Source organism: Lutra lutra, chromosome 1, assembly GCF_902655055.1.
Source record: "Lutra lutra chromosome 1, mLutLut1.2, whole genome shotgun sequence".
NCBI lineage: Eukaryota > Metazoa > Chordata > Mammalia > Carnivora > Mustelidae > Lutra > Lutra lutra.
The window spans coordinates 103,111,775-103,130,601 of NC_062278.1; the positions used below are offsets into that span (position 1 = coordinate 103,111,775).

Sequence of the window (18,827 nt, forward strand, 5' to 3'; positions counted from 1 at the left end):
ACCATTTGCACAAGGAATTCTTTCTCCTGTAGTTGTAGAGGATCTGGAAATCCGATCCAGTAGGCAGGGTGGTGTCCGCCTCTGTCTCCTAAGGAAGTCTGAGCCCTCTCTCCCTTTTTAATATGAGAATTCGAAAGCAGTGGGAAGTGATGTTGGACCTATCACAGCATTGCTAACAGACAGCCTATTACAGTATTTAATAAAAACAGAAACAGCATGCCTATCATAGGCTAATAAATCCTACCTCCTGCACGCTTTAAAAACAGTATGAAGCAGCTTTAACGGAGCGTCTGATAACTAATTTCAAGCATGGCTGTCTAGCGTGCCTGTCACTCCTATTGTCCTCCCAAACTCTTTCAGACATTTTGAGCAGAGAGTATTAAAGCTATGAGTTAGCAAGGGTTGTGACATTAATGGTCCAGAAAGGCTTTAGGCACGCGAGGCAATGATGATTACCGGTGGCTACTTGGAGGACTGCACTGGATCGCTGTCATTAAAAATTAAGCGTGGCTTTTGAGGAAGATGTGACAACTCCCGGAGGTAGGATTTGCATGTAAAACAAAGGAATCTGTTGCTGTTTCGGGCTTTTGTTTGCTGTGTGCCTTGTGGGTTGTGAATTGCAGGCAGGTGCGGAGTGAGAGCAGGAAGGGGAGAGAGGGGAGTGGGGGACAGATCAGCTTAAAGCAAAACACAGTGGATAGTATTATATTTTATGGCAGAAATGCCTCGAGGACAAACTAGCTCCAGGCTCGTAGCCTGCTGAGTGTGCATTCCACGTTGCTTTTCCCTTGGAGTAGAATGCTTAGAGGTCACGGAAAAAACAGTTTGCTTCTTATCTGTGGTGCCAGCTGGGCTGTTGGTGGGGCTGGGTGAAGACTTTGTAGGTGGGAAGCATAAAGGTCTAAGAAAATTTAAGAAGAGGAAGTGGTCGTTAAGACTTGAAACCTGTTAGATAAATATTTTATTCTCATGGTCAACGCGCTTTGATAGCCAGAGTCTAATTTTTAAAGGGGGAAATTGAAAGATTACAATGAATTTCCCTGATAAAGAAGTACTTCAGATTTCATTTATTATCAAAGAAAATTGGGTACCTTCGTCCATTTTGCATATTGAAAGGCTGATCCACACTGTTTGTATTAATGGTTTTGTTAAAGCAGAGCAGGAGTTTTAGATTAAAAGAAGGGGCTTTCTCTCCGTTCCTGCTCCTGTTTTTAGATTAGACTATTGCCAGGCTGCAGATAGAAATAGTGATTCGTTAGAGGTTATGGACTTGACGTTGTACCTTTTTCTTTGCTTCTCCTTTTTTTAATGAATACCATAAAAGCACAATTCTCCTTGAAAGATGAGAGGGCAGTTGGGTTCCAAAGTCGTGCAGCTAATGAGTGGATTTGCAGAGGAACTTAACACTGCTTTGTACTTTATTATGGGATTGGTATAGCTCGATCAGAAAAGGCAATGTCAGGAAATCATAGGTTGAGATTTTTAAAGCAAAAATGCAATGGTCAGAAACTAATGTTTCCCCAACTTGACCTATGGTGCAAGTTTCAGCATTTGTCATTGCATATGACCCTCAACGAGAAGTGCCAGAAACGTAGTGAGTGCATTTCTCCGTGCTATTGCGTTATTTCCCTCGATGGACTTCCCAAACTCCAAAATGTAAAGATGTTGCTTTATATTTTGACAAACCCTAGGTTCTGATGCACTCATTTGATTATAACAAATAATAAAGATTCATAGAATAATTGTATATTTATAAAAGAATGTAATATTCTTCTAAAACTTTGATATTAATGCAGTATTAACCAGGAAAAAAGTGAGAGACAGTTATGTTATGCTTGTTTTCAGCTAAATATTGGAGTTAAAGCTAAGTAGGGCTTTTTCTCTTGTCTAATGCAGTTGAGTTTGCACACTTGTGAGCTTCTGTATATATACTGCCATTCACAAAGTGAAATCATTGCCCTGTAGGGTATGGCATCTACGCTTAAAGTTGTACGTCTATTTTTTCTAACAGTATGATCAATATTATGGAACCAGACCAACTCTCTTGTCTAGTTGTTTATGTGACCAAGAGTACATGTCCATGAAACGACTGTATAAAATTTCCGATGCAATTGATGACTGTGACATAGTTTTCTGCCTCTATGTGGCCAGTACAATGTGTGACCTTGACCTTGTAAAGTACCATCCTCTAGCCAATTGTGCTCACCAGTCCAGAACCCATATATAACAAGAGAGCTTGTGATACACAAACAGAAATACACACACACACACACACTCACACACTTTACATACTGCTGTGAGAAGTTTACAACTGAATATTATTTGTATTGTTTTCATTAATTATATTGATTTGAAAGAGATTTTCACAGCTCTTGTCTTGCCAATATCTTCTGAATCTAATCTCACCATTTATTTTAGAATCAGTCTGTGCCATAAAGTTGTCAATAGGAGAAATTATTTTGCTATCATCATGCTCATAACACTTTACTGATAAACTAAAATGACTTTTCACAATTTTCACAGATTTATGGAAAAATTTGTACATTAAATCTTTAAGGTATATATGTCTAGACTGGACCCCACAATATGAAAAATACAGGGGGAATATGGAATTTATTTTCTTTGTAAGATGTGGGGAAAACCAAACTAAGTAATTTAGTCAAAACAACCTACCTGGTATCACAAACTAATTTCATTACTTCTTTATATTGGTAGATATCAACCAAAGCACTTACACATATTTTTCCCTTTCAGTTTGTGCTATAATCTAGTAGTGAAAAACCAGCAATTCTCTAGCTATCAAAAAAACAAGTCCAGAATCACCCTGACATAAAAAAATAAGCAAAGCTTTAGTCAACCTTGTTTTCTCAGTCCCCACGGGTAACACAGCCAACGTATCAGTCACCAAGAGACAATTCAGCAAGTCCACAATCACCCTTACTCTCTGTCTCTCTCATATACACACACACACACTCATCATTCTACTTTACTGGTTGATATTGGACCAGACATTTCTCAAGCTAACACAATCTATTCTTCGATCAGCTTTTTCCTCTTCTCAAAAGATGATAACAAATGAACCTTCCAAAAATAGTCTTGCTATTATGTCAAATTTTAAAAGACTATAATAATGTATATAAAATATAATCCTAGTTTTTATACATATGTGTGGATGAAAAAAACTAGAAAAAAAGTATATCAAAATGTTAGAAGTTTTCTTAGTGTGTATTATTGGTGCATTTTATTCTCTTTATTCATTTATAGTTACTAAATTTTTTTCAAAAAGCTGGTATTGTATTAATAGTCACAAGGAGACTTAAACAGTTTTATTTCCTTTTGTGACCACGTTGCCCTTTCTTCCCCATTATCATGCTTCATATCATCACTTCAAATTCACCCCAAATTCTAAAGGCATTTGTTGGTCTGTCTGAGCAAGATTGGGCAGAAAGGCTATTCTCCTATCAGAGTCTCTTTGTCCTTGGGTTTCTTGGTTGGCACATCACAAAAAACTTGGCATCATCCTCTCTAGTAGACTGATGCTCCTACTTCTTAACCCAGTTTTACCAGAAAAGGAGTAAATATGTGCACACACACACGTGTGTGTGTGTGTGTGTGTGTGTGTGTGTGTGTGTGTGTGTGTGTGTAAAATTCTCCCTACTTTATAGGTAGAGAATTTTTTAATCTCCTTTGCTGGCTCCTAATTGTCTTCTAAATCTTTAAGTGTTGGAGTGCTCCATGGCTCAACTGGAAATCTCTTCTTTATCTACACTTACTCCCTAAATGACTCCAACCTCATCTCAAGATCTTAGAAACTATCCATAGACAGAGAGCTCACAAATTCTAATCCCTAAGCTGGAGTTTTCCCCTAACCTCCAAACTTACAAATTCAACTACCCATATAACATTTCCACGTAAATGTCTTACAGGCACTTCACACAATATGTTCAAAGCTGAATTTCTGAATTTCCACACAAAATGTCCTCCTGCCCTATTTACCTTTATGTGTAAATGGAAACTCCACTCTTCCACTTGCTCAGAAGATAAATTCTGGAATCCTCTTTGAATCTTTTCTCCCCTTCACACAGAACAGAAAATTCCATTGCTTCTACCTTCAAACTGTACCTAGAATTTGATTATTATTCCCACTGCTACCACTCTGAGCAAGTCAACACCAACCCTCAGATTATAGCAGTATGCTCACCATGTATGCATTGAGCTTCTGCTTCTGTTTCCCCTGCTCCCACACACACATTCTATTCTGTATCCAACACCAGTGGCTGTTTCAGTGTTGAAGTTAAATCATAGTATCTTTTGCCTGTAAGCCTCCAACATCTTCCCATCTGACTACAGATAAGAGCCTCCAGCATCTTCCCATCTGACTACAGATAAGAGCAAGATCCCCACAGTGGTCCACAGGCTATGTGTGATCAGTCCAGGGTTCTTTCCTCGCCTCCTTGCTTTCCATTCTCCCTTTAGCCCTTAACTTCAGCCACACTGGCTTTCTGACTCTTCCTCAAACCTGCCATGTACTCTCAAACCTCAAGGCCTATGCCCACTATCTCGAAAATGTTTCCCTTACACAGCCACATGACTCAGTCTCCCACTTTCTTCAGTTCTCTGCCAAATGTCCCTTGAACAGAGAAGACTTCCCTAAAACTCTTAAATCATACCCTCTTGCGTGCTTCCTATTCCTAGTCACTGCTTTTTTCCATGTATACCAAATTATCCCCTACCTTACTATATGTTGTTTTTAACTGTCTGTGTCTTTCCTGCTGGAATGTAAACTCTATGAGAACAGTGACTTTGTTATGTTCCCAGATTTATCTATAGCATCAGTTGTCGAATGAATAAACTGATGATTATAGGAACTGAATGTTCGTCCCCATCAAAACCCATCAGTAACATTAGGCTCCAAGCATAAGTTTATCAACCTGAGGGTCAAAGCTGTGTCAAAATGCCCTGTTGCTTTTTCCAAAGAGAAAGATATTGAACACCTTGAGGAAAGTCAAGGAGATTTATCAAGATGATTTCCTTTCTCCTCTCTACATAGGAGGGAAAAAAATATCACATCACTGATTCCAATCTATGTCAAAGCAAATAAAAATTCAATTTGCCTGAATTTGATCTTATCCAAAGATGACTTCTTTTTCAAAAAGACATCTCACAGATCTGTACAAATAACTACGGACATAAACCTGTTCTGTATTTTCTCTTCTCTCTGTTAGTGATGAGAGAAGGGATGGCAAAACGAGGTTGGAAGATACAACTGGGCTGAATACCCCTTTCTGAGCATACAAGCCCCAGTAATTTATTTGGCTATAGGAATCAACTAACAATAACTAATAATAATACTAGTCATTTACATTCCATTTATTGCTCTCAAAATCAGGATGGTTAGTCTCATGGTCTTGTTAATCATGACCTCTCTAGAATTCATAAAGTACATGTCTTCAAATAATTAAGGTATAATCAAATGATCTTATTGTCCATATTGGTTACAAATAATAAAGTCCAATATTTCTAGAAGGTTCCATAGTCTAGAAAGGTAGCGTGATGTGAAAAGGACACAGCGTCTAAGACAAGCACAAGCTGTAGGAAGAGATAGGCTTGATCGGACTCTCACCTTCTCTACTTCATAGTTATGTGACTAGTGGCAAATTTTTAAAATCTTACAGTTCAGTTACCTCACGGGTACCTCTTTGGGTTAGAGATTAAATATGATCATGTGAATCAGTGTCTCATTAGAGTACTTGGCACAGAGGAGATGCTTAAAAAGTAATAGTGTCCTTATTGTTATTGTCATTTTATCCTCACAGTATGCCCAAATCCTAGATACCATACTTAACCATTGAACAGCTAGGAAAACTAAGATGTAAAAGTTACTCAAACACCGCAAGATCAAAGAACTAGTAAACTATCGAAATTTACTCTCCCTTCAGCCATAGAGACTCCTCACAGATAGAATGACAGACTAACCTTCTTTAAGGTATCTAGTGACTAAAGGCTGCCAGTGATTAGGGGAATTTTTTTTAAAAGACAGAATCTGAAGAAAAGATTTTTCTTTCCTTTACGAACAATGTACTGTTCGTACAGGGTGCTTCCAAACAAAAATGAGACTTAAATGCCTGTCAAACAAGTTACATGAACACTAATTTACTAAGAAAACCCCAGCTTCACAGCCCCGAAGACTGAATCCTACTTCTGCCCATTGCCAGTTGTCAAAACCTCCCTGAGCCTCCTCTGCTTCAGCAGAAACATAGGTAGAAATAGTGCATTGTTCATGGGGCTGTGAGGATTAAATGGGATAATCTATGCATAGCTGTTAGCACCATGTGTGTGCATAACACATAGTATCTATCGTAGATGAAACTTTTTAAAATAATATATTATACATGTAACATATTTTATATAATATATATTGTTATATATGTTATATATATATATTTATATATTATATATCATACCACTGAGAGATTTAATTTCAAGTAAGTCCTTTAGGTCTTATTTCTTGGCATTACATACTGCTAAAGTCATCTAGATACATTTAAGAACCACATACACATTAAGGTATCACATAAAACTCAAGGTGTTTGAGCACCTAGCCAGCACCAGAAACAGAATTTCTGGAAATGTTTCATATTTGCTCATTTCTGAATAGATCCAAAATGCAAGAAGCAATCCTGAAACATCAAGAAAATAGCAGCTTTTCTAAGATACCAAACCCAATTTTATAGATTCGTGTTTAAAGAACCTTATCTGGTGTGCCTGAGTGGGGGGGCTCAGTCAATTAAGTGTCTGTCTTCAGCTCAGGTCATGATCCCAGAGTCTGGAATCTAGCCCCACATCAGGCTTCTTGGTCAGTGGAGAGTCTGCTTCTCACTTTGCCTGCTCCTTCCCCTGCTTGCACGCACTCTCTCTCTGTCAAATTAATAAAATCTTAAAAAAAAAAAAAAAAAGAAGAAGAAGAAGAACTTCATCTGAGTGCCTCCCCTTAGCTCTGTCAGGCTCCATTTTCAACATCTCCTGTCTCCACTCCGACTGTGGCTACCTGGGCTTTATTATTTCTAAACTGATCTGATGAACACATCATGTAATAAGACTTCAGTGTGAGACATGCATGAAATTGGCAATTACCACCATCAATTATTCTAAATTTAACATTACCAATTTCTTAGTGCAAAGGAATTCAATTTCCTTTCATTGCTTAATAAAAATTAGCACCTCCAATTAAACTATTGGAAGACATTCTCAAATACAAACCTACTACATAAGCTAAATTTTCTTTCATCAGTTCTGAACTTCATCTGACACCAAACAACTTCTCCAATTTCAGATTCTTGAAGGTCGGTTTGTATCACTAATGATCACATTTGTGCATTTGTGTTTCCTTCAATATTGTGTCATTTCTCAGATTCACCTCTTTAAGTGCAACTGGTCCCAATAGTAGGGCCTCTCTCCAACAGTGTGGATATGCCACTGTCATAAAAATGTCACAGATATTCAAGGTTTGATTTTTTTTTGTTTTAAATCTTCACAGGATATTGCTCCTTTTTGCTCTAAGAATATTCTGTGCATGTTTCTGCCATGGCCCTTAGCACACTGTGCCATGATCTAATCTAATTTGCTCCCCTCGTCCCCAGTAAAATTTTAAGTCCCTGCAGGTTAAGGACTGAGTCATAGTCATCTCAGTACTTCCAGGGCCTGGCAGAGTCCAGAGTCCTTAGCAAGTAGTTGATGCTCTATAAGTATTCTTTTTTTTTTTTTTTCTAAAGATTTTATTTATTTATTTGACAGAGATCATAAGTAGGCAGAGAGGCAGGCAGAGAGAGAGAGAGAGAGGGGAGGAAGCAGGCTCCCTGCTGAACAGAGAGCCCGATGTGGGACTTTATCTCAGGACCCTGGAATAATGACCTGAGCCCAAGACAGAGGTTTAACCCACTGAGCCACCCAGGCGCCCCTCTCTATAAGTATTCTTGAATGAATGAATGAATAAGGTCTATACTAGGTTTCTTAGTGTCTAGTTTGACCTAAGGAGGGTAAATGACCAAGTGGATAGATAAATCATGCACCTCAGAAAAGAGTGGGCACAGAACTATTTTCTAATAAGATAGCCCTGGACCTGCCCTGTGCTTACTACTTCTCATTCACCTGTCCTCTCATCTCCTCTCTTCATACTCTCCAGCTTATATTGGCTTTCTTTGTTTCCCCACCCCTCCTTCGCTCCTCTGTCGGCCCACAGCTGCTACCCTGGCTTTCTAAAGAGTATGGTGGAGCCTTTCATTTGAAGCCAACTTCGAGTCTGACAGCCTCAGACAGCAAACACCTAAACCCCCTCCTCATCAGAGCCAGGGTGACAGATGAGCCTGGGTGAGAATTTCAGCTCAGGGGGAGGGGAAAAATAAATCAGCCGTCAAAATGTGAAGACTGCTGACTTCCTGGGAAAGAGAGAGAAGATGCTTATACCACCAGACAGCAGGGCTTTGCTTTACATTTGCCAGCATTTGTACTAAATAGGGAAAATGTCAGATGAATCCCATGTGCAGGTTCCTTGTCACTTTGGTGTTTTCCTGAGTGTGAAATTAAACCTCCAGAATATTTTGGACATGGAAGCTCATTTTCAGTTTTCAACAAATCCATTCGATGTGTAAATAAGAATAGTTAGGCAAGTAGTAAAATATACAACTAATTTTTAAAGTATAATTTCTAGCCCAGATAATTAGTTTGTAAACTCCTTGAGAGCTGACAAGATATTTTTATAATTCTTACATGAACAGAACTGTATTAAAAATATATGATTTTTTAAAAAATAACTTTCTGATTGATATCTTCATCCTATTCCCTGAGGTAGAGTCATAGTACAGAAATCAGACTTATCATTATTTACCAGGCTGCTTGACTGGAGATGTAGGGTTCTAGAAACCACACAAATCTTAATTACACTGAATCCCCTTTGTGCACTCTGGTGCAGACAGGACTTTTACGGAAGAGGATGGAAAAGGGGGGTTGGGAGCTCTGATGTTGCCTGTTTATCCATAGAATTTTATTGTTCACAGACATCTCTATCATTGGAAATAATTTATAAAACCAATCCACGTAGGTAGCCTTCTACCAAAGGAGGATTCAATTTGGACTTTGTCAAAATAAAGCCCTTACAAGACTACATGTGTCTGGGGAACTCCATTATACTTTGTGATATAGTTTAGGACTTTATAAATAATGAGTTTGGTTAGACTTTTTTTTTTTAAGTCTTTTAATTATTAAATTTTTCACTGGAAAGCTAGCAAAGGTCAAGTATTTGATGCCATAAATCTTATCCACAAAACTAAACTCTCTTTCAAAATGAAACTCTTAGGAAGTTAAAAAAAAAAAAATAGGCAATTCAAATGCAAATCCAGAATCTTTGCTTTTTCTTGTAGATGCAGAGGTTCATTCTGGCTGTGCTACATACAGCACCTTATGAGGTTGAGAGAGAAGCACTTGGTAAATCTTTTTTTTTTTTTTTTTAAGAATTTATTTATTTGAGAGAGAGAGCATGAGCAGGGGGAGGGGTAGAGGGAGAAGACTCCCCACTGAACAGGAGCCCAATGATGCTGGGGTCCATCCTAGGACCTGAGATCATGACCTGAGCCAAAGGCAGGTACTTAACCATCTACTAACTGAGCCACCCAGGTGCCCCACACTTGGTAAATCTTGCCCATGAGATAATTCTTGAATGTTCTGAGTTTGGTTTTGTACAATCATTTGAAAACTTCTGACCATGTGAAGTATTTGCAGCTCCATCAAAGTGAACTGGAATTTCCTCAGAGGGATTGTATTTCTGTAGTAAATCTGGAGCCACTGGTTGTCTTTGGATTTTTTTTTTTTTTTCATTTCCTGGTATATTCCAAATGAAGAAATTAAGCGGGGGGGGAAACAACCTGACATCTGGGAGAAAATAATTCCTAACTTTAGAGGCAAAACTCTGACAGGATTGATCCAGTTTCTTCCTCTCTGTGGGAATAACCAATGACTGCTTTAACCTCACTTCCTAGCAGTTTTATTTGATCCTGTGTGGTGCTTGGCAACAGTCATGTGGGGCTTCTGTGTAGACAACTCAAGGTAACTATTTGCTTTAAAAACATAAAAATAGAACAGTACAGGACTCAATTCTCTGTTGGAATGAATATAAAAAAAAAAAGTTGAGAGAGGGAAAGTTCATATCTAAAGGAGAAGGAAGGCTTAGATAATATGTTACCAAATTTGAGAAAATCTCTTTGGATGTATAAAAAATAACAATAGCCATGGTAAATAGAATGTCTGTTACAGAGGATGGCTCAGTCAGTTAAGCATCTGTCTTTGGTTCAGGTTGTGATCTTGGGGTCCTGGGATCAAGACCCATGGGCCAGCTCCGTGCTCCATGGGGAGTCTGCTTCTCTCTCTGCTTGCCATTTCCCCTGCTTGTGCTCACTCTCTATCAAATAAATAAATAAAACATTAAGAAAAAAAAGGAAACAAAGAATATCTATTTACAGCCTGCTTCTCAGTCTTCTAGGCCTATTTCCCCCTGACAAGTGGATCTAGTGTCTGCTGAAATGAAACTGTGAAAAAAATGATATAAAAATAGGAGATATGCTCTGATTTATATGCCTATAAGAAAAGTTGCCTTGCATGTAATTTTGATTTCATATGGTATTTAGTTTGTTTACTGGAAGAAGATTCTTACCCTAGACTGATGTGCTCAGTTGTCCACATTAAAAAATCTATATCTGGGGCACCTGGGTGGCTCAGTGGGTTAAGCCGCTGCCTTCGGCTCAGGTCATGATCTCAGAGTCCTGGGATCGAGCCCCGCATCGGGCTCTCTGCTCAGCGGGGAGCCTGCTTCCTCCTCTCTCTCTGCCTGCCTCTCTGCCTGCTTGTGATCTCTCTCTGTCAAATAAATAAATAAAATCTTTAAAAAAAAAAATCTATATCTATTTTCCATTTTGCTAGCCTTTAATTGATCAGTCCTCATTCCATGTCTGCATTCATTCAATTACTCATTCATTTATTCAATGAATATTTACTGAGTATCCACTATGAAGTAGGCACTATGATGGGCACTGAGGTTACAATGTTAAGCCAATTCACAAATGACCCCATCCCCAAACACAGAGGTTACAGTCCTGGATCAGAAAGGTATTTTTCTAATAGTCACACGAGTTAATGTAAAATTACAAATGTAATAAGTGGTAAGAGATTAATTAGAGACATGAAGGTAGTCAAGAATGACAGGGAGAGTATCTCTGAAGTAGAATAAGGACTAAGATGCTAAATGAAGAAGCATGAAAATGAAAAAAAAAGAAAAAGAAAGAAAGAAAAAGCAAGTGTAAAAGCAGCAGGAATTAGAGGGAAAGCTTTCTGGGCAGGGAAAAAGCACATGGAAGGCTGAAGTATGGCATCGTCACTTATTCAGTGTTTATCAAGTGTCACACCTGTAGTGGGAAAGGGTGGGAGGAGGTGGGAGAGGATGGGAATTTCCTGCTCTTATGGGGCTTGCACTCTAGTGAAAGACAATTAGGTTTTTTGTTTGTTTGTTTTTTAATTAATGAATGATGGGCACCTGGGTAGCTCAGTCATCAAGTTTCTTCCTTCAGCTCAGGTCATGATCCCAGGATCCTGGGCTCCAGCAGGCATCAGACTCCCTGCTTAGCGGGAAGCCTGCTTCTCCCTCTCCCACTCCCCCTGCTTCTCCCTCTCCCACTTCCCCTGCTTCTGTTCCCTCTCTCGCCGTCTCTCTGTCTCTGTCAAATAAATAAATAAAATCTAAATAAATAAATAAAATTAATGAACGAGATAAAAAGGAAGCCTCTTACAGAGAGTAAATGGGAACTATCCTCTGAGAAAGGGCCAGTGTGGCTAGAGAGCAGGGATCAAGCAGCATGTGGTTAAAGATGAGGCTGAAGAGGCAAAAAAGCATCTGGCTAGGTGAGCCCTTACAGGTCCTGTGAAGAAGTTTGTTTGTTATGTGAAGAGCAATGAAAGTCATCCATGGTATTAAGCAGGAGGTTGAGAAGATATCTGGGCTTTGCAAAGGTATCTCTGCCATTGTTCTGCTGCATGTTGTGATCAAAATGGAGGTGAGCAAGTGGATACAGAGAGGTCAATGGAAAGGCTACTGTAATAATGCAGATGAAGGTAGCTTAGACTGGGTGGCAGTGAAATGGCAGACAAGTGGCCATTTGGAGGAGCCATGTTCAAGAAGTCCTATTAGAGAGTTAGTGATGGGCTAAATCTGAGAGGATGTGGGTAAGGAAGAAGGAGGTGTCAAGGACAAGTTTAGATTTCTGGCTTGAGTAACTGGATAGATGGTGAGGTTATGAACCCTTGAACATGACTAGAGTTCTCTTTGATCAAAAAACATCTTGAAATCATAGTCTATATTTACACCTCCACTTCCTTGCTCCCCATCTTTTTAAAACACTGGTATATGAATTCTGATGATACTGGTTTCCTATGATTGCAGAAAAGGTCACCCAATCTGGCTTTTCACAACACTCATGACCCTCAATCATTCTATATATATTTTTATATATGACATATGATACATATACAATATATATATGATACACACACACAGAATGATTGGATTTTTTATTCTTGAAATCCTCTCTTTCCTTGATTTTAATTGTGTTTCATTTCCCAGGCCCCTTCCTACTTTACAGTTCTTTCCTATCTTTCCTCTTTGCTAGATCCTCTTTTTCCTTTCTTGATTTTTTGTTATACTTTCTAGTAATTGAAAATACTGTTGTCAGGGCCCCTGGATGGCTCAGTCCATTAAGCATCCGCCTTTAGTTGAAGTTATGATACCAGGGTCCTGGAATGGAGCCCTGCATCAGGTTTCCTGCTCAGCGTGGAGTCTGCTCTTCTCTCTCCCTCTGCCCCTTCCCCTGCTCATCTTCTCTCTCCCAAATAAAATCTTAAAAAAAAAAAAAAAAAAAAATACTGTCTCTACTTTCATCACAAACCATCTCTTCAATTGTGGCCTTGCTCCCCAACCCAAGTCCCACATTGCCTGCCACCTAGTAGACATTTCCCTATGGCTGTTGTCTTCACTTCCGAACTCACCTGGCAGAAATGAACTTATGGTAAGGCCTAATAAGTCTACTCTGCCTCGGATTTCTGTTCATTCGGCTACTAACGGCCCAGCGTCTAAATCCAACTATTCTTTGAATCCTTCCCCAACTATAGACCCAACTGGCCTGAGTCCTATCGAGTCTTCCTTCAAAAATCTTATGTGTCTGCATCTTTATTCCTCTCTATACAAATATACCCCCTTTGTTCTCATACCTTGGTTGTTAATGATAGTTTGCTTGCCAACTTCCTTGCCCCTAGTCTGATTTTTTTTTTTTTCAAGGTGCTATCCTTAAATTTCTAGCATAAGAATTACCTGGGGAGCTTTTTAAAAATATCAATTCATGTGGCCTGTATTCAATCAGAATCTTTTTGGGCAAGGCCTGCAACTTTAATAAACACCCTAGCTAGATCTCTCACATGTAAATTTTGAAGGAAAAAAAAACTGTTTTAATCTCTTCCCACCCTGTTTTCTCCCTCTAGCCTTTCCCAATGAGTAGCTCCAAAGCATGACCTTGATCATGGAACTTCTGTCATCACAGCTCTTCAGTGGCTCTTGCTTAGCCAAGCAAATCAAGCCTCATCTAACAAGATAGGTCATCACAGTCCTCCAAGTTTTGGTGTCCAGATAAACTTCCAGCCTAATCTTTAACTCCCCTTTCTCACCTTATATTACATTGAACTGTACCACTTGCAACCCCTAAAACATATCTATCACAACATCCTCATGCCTCTGTCCCTTGGCCCAATGCACTTCAAACACCCAGGAAATATCTCTCTCCCACTCTCCATTTCCACCTGTCCAAGTCCTACCAACTCTCCAGTGGTTCCTTCTGGATAGAACCTTCTCTCAACTCTTTCCATTTTCCCTTCTTCCTTTCCCTTCATCATCCACCAAGTTAGAGGGGACCTCTCTGGGGGTTGAGCTCTTTCAGCAGGTTTTACATTTTGCTACTTACTTACTACATAGTTATACACGTACATAATTTTTCTTTTTTTTTTAATTCTACTTATAAATTTCATGAAGAGACACATTTATAAAAAGATACTTTTATGGAATAGAAAGAAAGTTGACCTGGGTTCAAAAATCCATCTCGTGCATGCCCTTGGGAAAATCATTTAACTTCTCTAAGCTTCATCTCTGTTAAGTGGGATAGTGTCACTTACATTATAGGCTTTGGGTCAGTATGAGTTGAGGTGTCTTGTAAAAAGCCGAACCATATGAAATTGCTTAGATTCAATTATTTTCACCTACAAAAATCGAAATTTCATTATATCTAACAGCCCTCCTATATTTTAGTACATTTTCCTTTGAAGTACTATTGTGTCCCACACTGTGCTTTTCCTCTACTTCATACATCAGCCCCTTTGCACAATATATATATGTATATGTATATAATATTATGTACATATTATATTCATTATATATTCATTATATTCATATAAGTATAATCTTAGAGAGAAAAGAGATCAAGAAAATGTTACACCAACACCAAGTAGACAAACTCTATCTACCTCCATGCTTACTCTTGCCTATTCCTTTTCAAAGCAGGTGAACAAACAGCAATTTTAACAATAAGCTAAAGCAAGCTCTTTTCTAATAAGAAAGTTCCGTTAAATAAAGGTTAGCAGGAAATGTAACAACACTCATTGTCTCTTGTTTATGGTCCTTCGGGGCATGACACAAACTAGCTCAAATTCCTCCCCCGAGCATTACCTTACCTAGAGTTTATCTAACTCACATTATACCTCCCCTGGCTGGGATCTTTTGTCATCATTTAGGACAGCAATGAGACTTTCAAATGCAACTTCTAAACAAAGTGTGCACAACTGGACGCTTCCCTTCCGCTGTGTTTCTCTACCGTTGCAACAGTATGGAGAAAAACCTCTTGATCAACTCACCCTAAGGGAACTCTGAGCCTGAGAAAGTCAGTGTTCCATTGTTTTTATAAAAGAGCCAGGAAGAAACTGATGTTTTCATGTTCCTATTTAGTGTTCACTCTTCAGATTTATCAGTCCAAGGAAAGATTTTTGTCTGATGTTCCTTTTTTTTTTTTTTTTTTAAGATAATTTGTCCCAACAAAGCATTATGCTTAAAAGTGTCCTCAAAGAGACTATAGGTTCTATATCACATTCCAGGGGTTAGGAGTGAAACAGATGCCACAAGAAAGGTACACAGTGCTTGGGTATTTTCATAGAGAAAGATTACAAATTGAAGCTAAGAAAAGGATAAAGCTCCAAGAAGAAGCATCAATATTAACAGGGTTCCAATCTACCTCCTTTTTTTTCGTCTCTTTGACACTTACATGGCAGTTCTGTGATATTGAGCAAGTTAATTATCATCTCTGTTCCTCAGTTGCCTCCTAAATAAAAGGAGCCCTTCACACCTGTCACCCAGAGGTAGGTGGCTAGTACAGTGCAGCAAGAAGTATGTTGCCCGTGGTTCTGATTAAGGTGGGAGCGGGTAATCATGTCAAATGTTACAGACAGTTCAACTGGGAAGGGCTTTGGATTTTTTATATGGATTTTACTGATTCATTGGTGAAATGAGAGATTGCTTTCCAAAACAAGGTTAAGCATCAAAATTAAGTTCAAGATCATTAAAAGAGCAAGCAGATGGTGAGGAAGCAGGCCATTCTTTAAAAGAATTTTTCCTCAAAAAGCAAAGCAAGAGTGAGGGCTGTTGATAAGGAGCCCATAGGGATGTAGGAATGGTCTAGATACCCTTTCTTTTGAGAGGAGGATCCTGAGGGCCTCTTGTGGGTGAATTTGTGTCTTATCTCACTTTGTATGTTACACATAGAATTCACACAGAATTAATCTGAGTCCCACAACTCAGTATAGGGGACATCATCAAAAAATGGAGGTTTTTAAGACAGGAAAACTGAAAAAATAAATAAATAAATAAAAATAAAAAAAATAAAATTTAATTTAATTTTAGACTGGAAATTAAATTTAATTTAATTTAAGACTGGAAAACTGAAGCTCAAAGACACTAAAAGTCCTGTCCCAAGTCCCACAGCAAGTAATGGCAGAGCCAGGCTTCCATCCAGTTCCTCTGACTCCAGACATCAGGCCACACTGCCTCACCTCACTATGAACAACACATCATCTCTGTTTTTGGAGACTGTTTCACCTAGACATGGACATTGCCAGAGAGGATTTGGGAGCAACAACCATGGAGAAATAGATGCTTATTTTTGATATGGTCTTTGCTAACAAGACCTTTATTGAGTACTTTGTAAATGATAGGCATTTTACATAATGATATCATCTGTAGCCTGTGAACCCCTAACAAGGTTAAGGCATGATGCCAGGTATTTGCTAAGCATTTTCTCATTTGCAGCTCAGAACAGACCCAAGTGCTCCTGTTACTCCTGTTTTATACTTGAGAAAACTGAGGCTCAGAAAGAATAATGAGTTTGCCCAAGGTAACACAACTTGTAGGTGGCAAAGCTGGGATTCAAGCTGACACCAGACTGACTCCCAAATTTTCAAGCACTATATTTGATACCTGCCAGCCATTTGACATACTTTCTGCTCAGGTGTCTATCTGCATGGGCCCCAGCTGTACAGGTGTGGACTGTGAGGTCCTAAGAGGGTCATGCCCAGAGCCCCAGGAAACAGAGGGAAGCACATGACTCATGGGCAAAAGTCTGACCGGGAACAATCTGCTTTCTTGTGGATTAACATCTATCTCTGCTCTCTCTTTACCCACTAAGTAAACCCCTAATGCATGGTGCTGGCCCTCATCCAGATGCTGAGCAACGTTTACGGTATGATTCTAAATGGTAACTATGAAAGAATGATTTGACAGTATTCCCCCACAAGCTTCCACACTGAGAAGGATAAAAGGGAAGGGAGAGTTAAGCAAATGAACACAATGTTTTATAACAGACCTCACATATTTTCCTTAACATCTCATCAAATTATTTTTCTATTTTCCTACAGTCTTATCTTTTGAATAACAAAACCAAAAAAAGTGATTCCATTCTTCTGCCACCAATCTCTAAGATAATTCAGGCTGACAACCCATTTCAGATAAAATATAAATTATGTCCCAATTCTCTTTGCATAATACCTTCCATAACCTAATACAGATCCGTGGCATTATAAGCTTTATTTCCTTCCCACGTCATTTTCCCCAAATCAGCCTTGATCTCATCAATGTAGTACATGGGCCATTTTCCTATAAAATCATCTTTCCTCTGTCTAGGTAGAATTTGGATCACAGGTCCTCCCATTTCTATAAGTTTTTGTTGGTGCTGCTGTTGTTTTGTTTTTGACTGTAACTATTTTTACTCAAGCAAATATAACAATTTTCCTGGCTCTTGCTTCCTTTAAATTGTAGATATTCAAACACTCTACTACCCTGAAATTATTACAATTTGTATTCGGAAGCAATGACCTAATAAGTTACACATTTTATACCTCATAGTCCGCTAGATTTGTAAATAAATACCAGTCAATTCTGACAGCACCTTTAATGGTGTTCAGATTTCTTTTTCTTCTTTCCTAGGTAGTGCAGTTGGATGTTATCCATGTTTCAAAGGCATAATAAGAGCTAAGGAGTTTCTTACTGGTAGTTCTTTAATACAGAGAAGCAAAAACAAAACAAAACAAAACTGCCCTATGCCCAAGTGTTATCTTGGCTGGATTTTTATCACAGTTTGTGAAAAAGCTTCCACTAAAATGACATTGAATTAATTCATAAATATGAAAATCATTTCATGATGATAATCAAATCATTTTAATAAAAATTTAAAGTGAAATTCAAACTGAATCTTCACCTGAAGCTTGAGCTTCTAAATTGCTGTTCATCTAAAGTCAGTTAAGATTTATGACAGAGACAGAAGATATGAGGAAGAAAACAGATTTCCTTTATTATCATAACCTAAGTGCCATCAGGCATCATGCTAGGAAAAAAAAAAAAAAAGCCGGGGGTGGGGGGGAGAAAGAGAGAAAGAAAGAAAGAAAAAGAAAGAGAGAGAAAAAAACAAAAAACAAAAACAAGAAGTCCAGTTTGGGGCTAGTCTTGGTCTAGATGTACTTATAGGATTTGATGAAAAAAATCATACAAAAAAATCATACAAGATGAACTAGAGGGCGCCTGGGTGGCTCAGTGGGTTAAGCCGCTGCCTTCGGCTCAGGTCATGATCTCGGGGTCCTGGGATCGAGTCCCACATCGGGCTCTCTGCTCAGCAGGAAGCCTGCTTCCCTCTCTCTCTCTCTCTGCCTGCCTCTCCGTCTACTTGTGCTCTCTCTCTGTCAAATAAATAAATAAAATCTTAAAAAAAAAAAAAAAAAAAAAAAAGATGAACTAGATATTGTCCAGTGCAGACTTTTAGGAAGACCTGTTGAAAACAAAATAAAAATTTTATTTTTTTAAGGTTTAAGCAAGTAATATTAATTACTCTAATGCAAGTAATGATGAGACAGTGCCTCAGAGACAGAAAGGGACAGGTTTATTGCCTGAGGATAGGAATGAGGATTCTCTGGTCAGCTTCAGATATTCTTTTGGGACTGAGAATTGTTCAAGTTGGTTTACACCAAAATGAAAACTTGAGACAGAGTAATGATAGGTGGAGAAAAAGAGTAGATAATTAGAAGAAATCATTGAAAAGGAATATTCAGAGCCAAACTGGTTTATCAGAAACTATTACAATTAATAATGACTAACATTTTTTTATTTCTTTTTTTAAAAGATTTTATTCATTTATTTGACAAACAGAGATCAC

At 38.5% G+C, this 18,827-nt stretch overlaps 1 protein-coding gene across 1 annotated transcript in view; it reads left to right on the forward strand.

The window, feature by feature from the left end:
* The first annotated feature begins 234 nt into the window (after positions 1-234).
* The window catches only part of KCNMB2 (potassium calcium-activated channel subfamily M regulatory beta subunit 2), a 239,436-nt gene continuing 220,843 nt past the window's right edge, over positions 235-18,827 (forward strand). Inside the window, exon 1 of the mRNA XM_047730890.1 lies at positions 235-540. The gene's annotated coding sequence lies outside the window, so the exon portion shown is untranslated. The remainder of the gene's footprint in view (positions 541-18,827) is intronic.